At 41.1% G+C, this 9,821-nt stretch overlaps 1 long non-coding RNA gene across 2 annotated transcripts in view; it reads left to right on the top strand.

The window, feature by feature from the left end:
- The first annotated feature begins 60 nt into the window (after positions 1-60).
- Positions 61-9,821, top strand: part of LOC309631371 — a 107,675-nt gene continuing 97,914 nt past the window's right edge. The window contains exon 1 of one of the 2 annotated variants that reach the window (XR_014246220.1): positions 61-627. This is a non-coding gene — a long non-coding RNA (uncharacterized lncRNA). The remainder of the gene's footprint in view (positions 628-9,821) is intronic. The other variant, XR_014246221.1, reaches the window with a different exon arrangement.

Raw genomic sequence — 9,821 nt, 5'->3', positions numbered from 1 at the left:
GCTCCCACCCTCCCTCCCATCCCTGCTCTGGCTGGCTCCTCTCCTGGGAGACTGAGGTCCTACCAGATGAAGCTGATGGGACATCCCCCCCCCGCCCCAGGATGAGAGAGTGATGGAAAGTTGTGAGTATCAGAGGCTGAGCGGGGGGGGGTGTTGATGCCCCAGGAATGAAAGTCAGATGTTAAGAAACCACTTCCTGCAGCCAGAATTGTGACAGCCTGTGACGGAAGGCTAAAGGAAAACTACTGAGGGCTCCATCCCTAAAGAAACTTCAGAAAGCGGAGGCCAGCTGTCTGATACGGTCACAGGGAGGTCTTGCCCCGAGGCAAGAATAATTCCTCCCAGTTCCTTTCAGCCATAGGGTTCTTATTCTAAGAGAAATGTTGAGACAGGCAGATGAGAATTTGCTCTGATTCCTTTAAGAAGTAAGCTGCTAAATAATCCTTGGTCCCTACACATTCTTCCCTTTTGTGCTCAGCTAAAAAAAAAAAGACTTGATTTTTTCTTCCAGAAAGTGCAGTTAGTATCACACTGTGAGGGGGAAGAGAAGACTAGAGGATGAAGATGGGGCAGAGGAGAAACCATCAGCAGGATACTCTCAGGGAATGAAACCAAGCAGCAAGAAAGGTAGGCGTCTTTGCAGAGAAAGCTCTCTCGGACAAAGCAAGTTTTGTGTCAATGCCAGTGAACGCTGCATATTCATTGAAAAAAATATGACTTAATTAATCTAGGGAAGGAGTATGGACTGACCTGGCCACCAACTCATTCAAAATAAGACTGTACTATGTTTTCTGGGAGAGCTGCTAATGTCCAGGTGGAAGGGAGATGGTGAAGCAGACAGGTCAGGCATTACACGGATGAAGATGCTTGAGGGTTCCACAGTGGGGTGGTCTCCATGACTTGCGAAGAAACCAACAGATATTTGGGACAGCCTCTCAGCATGCAGACTGGAGCACAACGTCAGTTTAAGGACTTCCATTTTTTTTTTTTTTTTGGAATGAGACCAGGCTTTGAAAATATAAGAAAAAAGAAAGAGAAAGAAGCAGAACATAAGAATGTCCGTGGGAGCTGGTGAAAACAGAGCGTGGTGCTGAGGCAGGACTGAGATGGAGAGCATTTGTCCCAGGGCAACTGTCTCCACGTTCTCACCTGAGATATTTGTAACTATCTCAAGTAGTTGCAACCAGATACTGTGGTCTATATATACTTTTCTTGTGATTTTTTTTTCCTTCTTAGCTTAAAGGAATGCACTCAGAGTGATGCAGATAAACTGATAAGCAGAGTAAGCACTTGCTAAGGGTCACCGAGTAGAAATAGAGACGGGGGGAGCCTAGAGAGAGGTGGCTGACATTTCAGCCTTCGTTATATGATTTTCAGGTCAGATCCTTCTAGGTCTTCCTGTAAGGCTGGTGCCTCCTGGGCTGGCAGGGGCAGATGAACCAGACTCATCAGTAAGAAGGGGCACCTCAATGTGGGGAGGATGGCACAGCCAGGGCAAGAGAGGCCCTGGGTACTTCCCAGGAGGCAGGGAAGGTATCATTCATTTTTTTTTTTAAGATTTTTTTTGATGCGGACCATTTTTTAAAGTCTTTATTGAATTTGTTGCAATATTGCTTCTGTTTTATGTTTTGATTTTTTGGCCACGAGGCACGTGGGATCTTAGCTCCCTGACCAGGGATCGAACTCACTCCCCCTGTATTGGAAGGCGAAGTCTTAACCACTGGACCGCCAGGGAAGTCCCATATCATTCATTTTTAAGTCCAGTTAGTCTATGGTTGAAAGGGGGCCCCAGAGATTTGAACTAATATGTCTAATTCACGTGGCTACTTGAGGCCAGGGCAAATGCAGCCTTTTCGTTTGTGGAGAAGGTGTTCTCTGAGCGTAACACAAGTGATCTTCCATATTGAGAAATGCACTGAAAACCATCCTTCTGAAGTTTGAGGTCCTGGAAGGGTCAAGAGCTGAGAAAGTCCTAAGGACTGTGGGTGCTGCAGCCCCTTTTTCTAAGGACAAAGGCCAGAACTTGAAAACTTTCTGGACTTGGGACAGGACCACACAGAGGCCGAGGGTTCAAGGCTAGGAGCTTTTGACTTTTAACTCTCCGTAGGCTGACTTATGGGTGGGGTGGAGGTCTGAGGCCCCTCTCAGCTCACAGAGGCAGTGGTTCTAGACTTCTCACCCTCTCCAAGCCAGCAACACTGTGTGTCCTGGGAACGCAAGAGTCACTCTTGTAGGACTGGAAAAGAAGACACCTGTCTTTTTCTGGCACGATCTTTAATAAATAGACTCAGGAAATTGGGTATAAGTCAGAGTGCTGGTTCTATGAGCTATGTGACCTCAGGCAGGGGACTAGCATCTTGGAACTCAATTTCATCAGACACACAAAGAAGGTGGGTTGAATGATGTCTAAGCAACCTTCTGACCACAGTATTTTATGATTCTGTGTTCTGTGACCCCTGTCTTCCTTGGGAGGTTCTTCAATCATTCTTTTCATTACTATTGCCTTTGTTCATATTAATAATTGCTTTTTATTATTACTCCTCAGTCTGCTTGACTGATTGGAGCACAAGGACAATCAGTCCTTATGACAAGGACAGCATCCAGGCATGGTTTAAGCAGTCATGGTTGAAACAGAAATTCTGCAAGAGCTGAAGTGACAGTCATTAATGCTCCCACCCTCCAGGGCTCATCCAGCAGACTTTTTCTCCTGGGTAGGGCAGGAGTCTGGGGTGATCCCAGGTTGCATGAGGGAGGCATGACTTTGTCATTTGGGGAAAAAGGGTCCAGTGTCCTGTTTTTGCTCAGGGGAGATGGCAGCTCTTTTAAATTTTATGCTTAAATTTAGTGCTGATTTGAGAGGATTTTGAAGAGGCAGCATGGAGTACTGGATAAGAACACGAGCTCAAGAGGCAGAATAAAGGATTGCATATTCCATCTCCCCTACCTGATTAACTGTGCATACTCAGAGAAGTTACTTCTTCTCTGTGTCTCAGTTTTCTCATCTGTAAAATGGGCATAATCCCAGGTCCTATTTCACAGGGCTATTGGAGGATTGAGTTAATACATGTTAGAGCAAAGCCTGACTAATAGTGACTATTGTGATGATCTTCTCAACCACCTTGTTACACAAATAATAGGAGTGAGGCTAGGAGAGAGAGAGAGACAGACAGAGAGAGAGAGAGAGAGAGAGAGAGAATGAGAATGACTTGACCATGAGTACATGGCCAGTGGTGGCAGAGTTGGATGAATGTTTTGTTCTCCTGATTTGGTGGTGGTCTTGAGGGTCACGCTACCTCCCTGGATTTCCTATAATATACTCCAAACAATCTTTCTAAACGTGTGTCCCCTACTCCCAGCACTGATCGCAGCCAGCCAGCCCGGCTGTCCCAGTGTTGCCTGCACACATGCAGCAGTCCAGCTTCCCCATCTCTACCCTGGGATTGCCTTCCTGCTTTCCTCTACCACTTTCGGGGAGCACATCCAAGCCACTCCTGGAAGTGTGGACACTTCCCAGACTCCTCCAAGGCACAGCCCCCTCTAAATGCCCTTATTCCTATTGCCTGTGCTTCACCTTAAGGTATGGGTCACCTTTGCATGGTCATTGCCACCTGGTCCCTGCTGTCAAGAGCTTTGTGGGCACTCTCATTTGGGGCTTAACACTTACTGAACTTCACCCTCTCTTGCTGGAAGCTTCCCTCCTGCACTCCCATGACCTAGTAGCCTGCCCTAATTCTCTCCTTCCTCTGCTGCAAATGAGACGGGTGGTGGCAGAGCCCACTGCTCTGTACTCCTTTTCACACTGAACACTTCTGCTTACTTGCTGATGAAAATCCAGCCAAGCAGCCCCTCCTTCATGAGCACAAAGAGAAACTCAACTAATGGAGACGTAGACATAGAGAATGGGCTTGAGGACATGCTGGGGGAGGGGGAATCTGGGGCGAAGTGAGAGTAGCAGCGACATATATACACTATCATGTAAAATAGATAGCTAGTGGGAAGCAACAGCATAGCACAGGGAGATCATCTTGGTGCTTTGCGACAACCTAGAGGGGTGGGATAGGGAGGGTAGGAGGGAGACACAAGAGGGAGGGGATATGGGGATATATGTATGCATATGGCTGATTCACTTTGTTGTACAACAGAAACTAACACAGTATTGTGAAACAATTATACCCCAATAAAGATCTATTAAAAAAAAAAAACAAAAAACTAGGGATCTCTGTGATTCCAAGACAGCCCAGCGCTCATGAGCCCTTATAAGAGGAAATATTTACGATAGGGTTGGAATTAAAGTATTTTCCCCAGCACACAACTATGTGCTGACTCTTTTCAAAGAAGCAGGTTAAGGAGCAAAGAACTGAATTTCTATTGTAACTACTGGTTTGCAGTTGCACAAGTCATTTTCCAAACTCTTCTTTCTCTCTTTTTTTATTTAACATCTTTATTGGAGTATAATTGCTTTACAATGCCGTATGACAAAGTGAGTCAGCTATATGTATACATGTATCCCCATATCCCCTCCCTCTTTCATCTCCCTCCCACCCTCCCTATCCCACCCCTCTAGGTGGACACAAAGCACTGAGCTGATCTCCCTGTGCTATGCTGCTGCTTCCTACTAGCTATCTATTTTACATTCCGTAGTGTATATATGTCCATGCCACTCTCTCACTTCGTCCCAGCTTACCCTTCCCCCTCCCCATGTCCTCAAGTCCATTCTCTATGTCTGTGTCTTTACTCCTGTCCTGCCCCTAGGTTCTTCAGAACCATTTTTTTTTTTTTTTAGATTCCATATATATGTGTTAGCATATGGTGTTTCTTTTTCTCTTTCTGACTTACTTCACTTTGTATAACAGACTCTAGGTCCATCCACCTCATGACAAATAACTAAATTTCGTTTCCTTTTATGGCTGAGTAATATTCCATTGTATATATGTGCTACATCTTCTTTATCTGTTCATCTACAGATGGATGCTTAGGTTGCTTCCATGTCCTGGCTATTGTAAATAGTGCTGCAATGAACATTGTGGTATATAACTCTTCTTGAATTATGGTTTTCTCAGGGTATATGCCCAGTAGTGGGATTGCTGGGTCGTATGGTAGTTCTATTTTTAGTTTTTTAGGGAACCTCCATACTGTTCTCCATAGTGGCTGTATCAATTTACATTCCCACCAACAGTGCAAGAGGGTTCCCTTTTCTCCACACCCTCTCCAGCATTTATTGTTTGTAGATTTTCTGATATGGTCATTCTGACTGGTGTGAGGTGATACCTCATTGTAGTTTTCATTTGCATTTCTCTAATGATTAGTGATGCTGAGCATTCTTTCATGTGTTTGCTGGCAATCTGTATATCTTCTTTGGAGGAATGTCTGTTTAGATCTTCTGCCCATTTTTGGATTGAGTTGTTTGTTTTTTTGATACTGAGCTGCATGAGCTGCTTGTATATTTTGGAGATTAATCCTTTGTCAGTTGCTTTGTTTGCAAATATTTTCTCCCATTCTGAGGGTTTTTGTGTGTGTGTCTTGTTTATGGTTTCTTGGCTGTGCAAAAGCTTTTAAGTTTCATTAGGCCCCATTTGTTTATTTTTGTTTTAATTTCCATTTCTCTAGGAGGTGGGTCAAAAAGAATCTTGCTGTGACTTATGTCATAGAGTGTTCTGCCTATGTTTTCCTCTAAGAGTTTTATAGTGTCTGGCCTTACATTTAGGTCTTTAAACCATTTTGAGTTTATTTTTGTGTATTGTGTTAGGGAGTGTTCTAATTTCATTCTTTTACATGTAGCGGTCCAGTTTTCCCAGCACCACTTATTGAAGAAGCTGTCTTTTCTCTGCTGTATATTCTTGCCTCCTTTATCAAAGATAAGGTGACCATATGTGTGTGGCTTTATCTCTGGGCTTTCTATCCTGTTCCATTCATCTATATTTCTGTTTTTGTGCCAGTACCATACTGTCTTGATTACTGTAGCTTTGCAATATAACCTGAAGTCCAGGAGACTGATTCCTCCAGCTCTGTGTTTCTTTCTCAAGATTGCTCTGGCTATTCAGGGTCTTTTGTGTTTCCATACAAATTGTGAAATTTTTGGTTCTAGTTCTGTGAAAAATCCCATTGGTAGTTTGATAGGGATTGCACTGAATCTGTAGATTGCTGTGGGTAGTATAGTCATTTTCACAATGTTGGTTCTTCCAATCCAAAAACAGGATTTATCTCGCCATCTGTTTGTATCATCTTTAATTTCTTTCATCAGTGTCTTGTAGTTTTCTGCATACAGGTCTTTTTTCTCCTTAGGTAGATTTATTCCTAGGTATTTTATTCTTTTTGTTGCAATGGTAAATGGGAGTGGTTCCTTAATTTCTCTTTCAGATTTTTCATCATTAGTGTAGAGAAATGCAAGAGATTTCTGTGCATTACTTTTGTATCCTGCTACTTTACCAAATTCATTGATTAGCTCTAGTAGTTTTCTGGTAACATCTTTAGGATTCTCTATGTATAGTATCATGTCATCTGCAAACAGTGACAGCTTTACTTCTTCATTTCCGATTTGGATTCCTTTTATTTCTTTTTCTTCTCTGATTGCTGTGGCTAAAACTTCCAAAACTATGTTGAATAATAATGGTGAGAGTGGGCATCCTTGTCTTCTTCCTGATTTTACTGGAAATGGTTTCAGTTTTTCACCATTGAGAATGGTGTTGGCCATGGGTTTGTCATATATGGCCTTTATTATGTTGTGGTAAATTCCTTCTATGCCTACTTTCTGGAGGGTTTTTTATCATAAATGGGTGTTGAACTTTGTTGAAAGCTTTTTCTGCATCTATAGAGATGATCATTTGGTTTTTCTCCTTCAGTTTGTTAATATGGTTTATCACACTGACTGATTTGTGTATATAAGAATCCTTGCATTTCTGGGATAAATCCCACTTGATCATAGTGTATGATCCTTTTAATGTGCTGTTGGATTCTGTTTGCTAGTATTTTGTTGAGGATTTTTTGCATCTGTGTTCATCAGTTATATTGGCCTGTAGTTTTCTTTTTTTGTGACATCTTTGCCTAGTTTTGGTATCAGGGTGATGGTGGCCACGTAGAATGAGTTTGGGAGTGATCCGCCCTCTGCTATGTTTTGGAAGAGTTTGAGAAGGATAGGTGTTAGCTCTTCTCTAAATGTTTGATACAATTCACCTGTGAAGCTATCTGGTCCTGGGCTTTTGTTTGTTGGAAGATTTTTAATCACAGTTTCAATTTCAGTGCTTGTGATTGGCCTGTTTATATTTTCTATTTCTTCCTGGTTCAGTCTTGGAAGGTTGTGCTTTTCTAAGAATTTGTCTATTTCTTCCAGGTTGTCCATTTTATTGGCATATAGTTTCTTGTAGTAACCTCTCATGATCCTTTGTATTTCTGCAGTGTCACTTGTTACTTCTCCTTTTTCATTCCTAATTCTATTGATTTGAATCTTTTCCCTTGTTTCCTTGATGAGTCTGGCTAATGGTTTATCAATTTTGTTTATCTTCTCAAAGAACCAGCTTTTAGTTTTATTGATCTTTACTATTGTTTCCTTCATTTCTTTTTCATTTATTTCTGATCTGATCTTTATGATTTCTTTCCTTCTGCTAACTTTGGGGGTTTTTTGTTCTTGTTTCTCTAATTGCTTTAGTTGTTAAGTTTAGGTTTTTTATTTGAGATGTTTGTTGTTTATTGAGGTAGGATTGTATTGCTATAGACTTCCCTCTTAGAACTTCTTTTGCTGCATCCCATAGGTTTTGGGTCATCGTGTTTTCACTGTCATTTGTTTCTAGGTATTTTTTTGATTTCCTCTTTGATTTCTTCAGTGATCTTTTGGTTAGTTAGTAGTGTATTGTTTAGCGTCCATGTGTTTGTATTTTTTACAGATTTTTTTCTGTAATTGATATCTAGTCTTATCACATTGTGGTCTGAAAAGATACTTGATAAGATTTCAATTTTCTTAAATTTACCAAGGCTTGATTTGTGACCCAAGTTATGATGTATTCTGGAGAATGTTCCATGAGCACTTGAGAAGAAAGTGGATTCTGTTGTTTTTGGATGGAATGTCCTATAAATATCATTTAACTTCCTCTTGTTTAATGTGTCATTTAAAGCCCATGTTTCCTTATCTATATTCATTTTGGATGATCTGTCCATTGGTGAAATAGAGTCTTAAAGTCCCCTACTATGATTGTGTTACTGTCGATTTCCCCTTTTATGGCTGTTAGCATTTGCCTTATGTATTGAGGTGCTCCTATGTTGGGTGCATAAATACTTACAATTGTTATATCTTCTTCTTGGATTTACCCCTTGCTCATTATGTAGTGTCCTTCTTTGTCTCTTGTAATAGTCTTTATTTTAAAGTCTATTTTGTCTGACACGAGAATTGCTACTCCAGTTTTCTTTTGACTTCCATTTGCATAGAATATCTTTTTCCATCCCCTCACTTTCAGTCTGTATGTGTCCCTAGGTCTGAAGTAGGTCTCCTGTAGACAGCGTATATATGGGTCTTGTTTTTGTATCCATTCAGCTGGTCTATGTCTTTTGGTTTGAGCATTTAATCCATTTACATTTAAGGTAATTATCGATATGTATGTTCCTATTACCATTTCTTAATTGTTTTGGGTTTGTTTTTGTAGGTCTTTTCCTTCTCTTGTGTTTCCTGCCTAGAGAAGTTCCTTTAGCATTTGTTGTAAAGCTGGTTTGGTGGTGCTGATTTCTCTTAGCTTTTGCTTGTCTGTAAAGGTTTTAATTTCTCCATCAAATCTGAATGAGATCCTTGCTGGGTAGCGTAATCTTGGTCATAGGTTTTTCCCTTTCGTCACTTTAAATATGTCCTGCCACTCCCTTGTGGCTTGCAGAGTTTCTGCTGGAAGGTCAGCTGTTAACCTTATGGGGATTCCCTTGTATGTCATTTGTTGCTTTTCCCTGCTGCTTTTAATATTTTTTCTTTGTATTTAATTTTTGATAGTTTGATTCGTATATGTCTTGGCTTGTTTCTCCTTGGATTTATCCTGTATGGGACTCTCTGTGCTTCCTGGACTTGATTGACTATTTCCCCTCCCATGTTAGGGAAGTTTTCAACTATCATCTCTTCAAATAGTTTCTCAGACCCTTTCTTTTTCTCTTCTTCTCCTGGGACCACTATATTCAAGTGTTGGTGCATTTAATGTTGTCCCAGAGGTGTCTGGGACTGTCCTCAATTCTTTTCATTTTTTTTTCTTTATTCTGCTCTGCAGTAGTTATTTCCGCTATTTTATCTTCCAGGTCACTTATCCGTTCTTCTGCCTCAGTTATTCTGCTATTGATTCCTTCTAGAGAATTTTAAATTTCATTTATTGTGTTGTTCATCATTGTTTGCTCTTTAGTTCTTTTAGGTCCTTGTTAAACGTTTCTTGTATTTTCTCCATTCTATTTCCAAGATTTTGGATCATCTTTACTATTAGTACTCTGAATTCTTTTTCAAGTAGACTTCCTATTTTCTTCATTTGTTTGGTCTGGTGGGTTTTTGTCTTGCTCCTTCATCTGCTATGTCTTTCTCTGTCTTCTCATTTTGCTTAACTTATTGTGTTTGGGGTCTCCTTTTTGCAGGTTGCTGGTTCATAGTTCCCATTGTTTTTGGTGTCTGCCCCCAGTGGTTAAGTTTGGTTCAGTGCGTTGTGTAGGTTTCCTGGTGGAGGGGACTGGTGTCCGTGTTCTGGTGGATGAGGCTGGATCTTGTCTTTCTGGTGGGCAGGACTGCATCTGATGGTGTGTTTTGGGGTGTCTGTGAACTTATTATGATTTTAGACAGCTTCTCTGATAATGAGTGGGGTTGTGTTCCTGTCTTG

This window comes from Balaenoptera borealis (genome assembly GCF_965194805.1).
Source record: "Balaenoptera borealis genome assembly, chromosome: 6".
Taxonomy (NCBI): Eukaryota; Metazoa; Chordata; class Mammalia; order Artiodactyla; family Balaenopteridae; genus Balaenoptera; species Balaenoptera borealis.
This window is presented reverse-complemented; position numbering and strand designations above follow the sequence as displayed.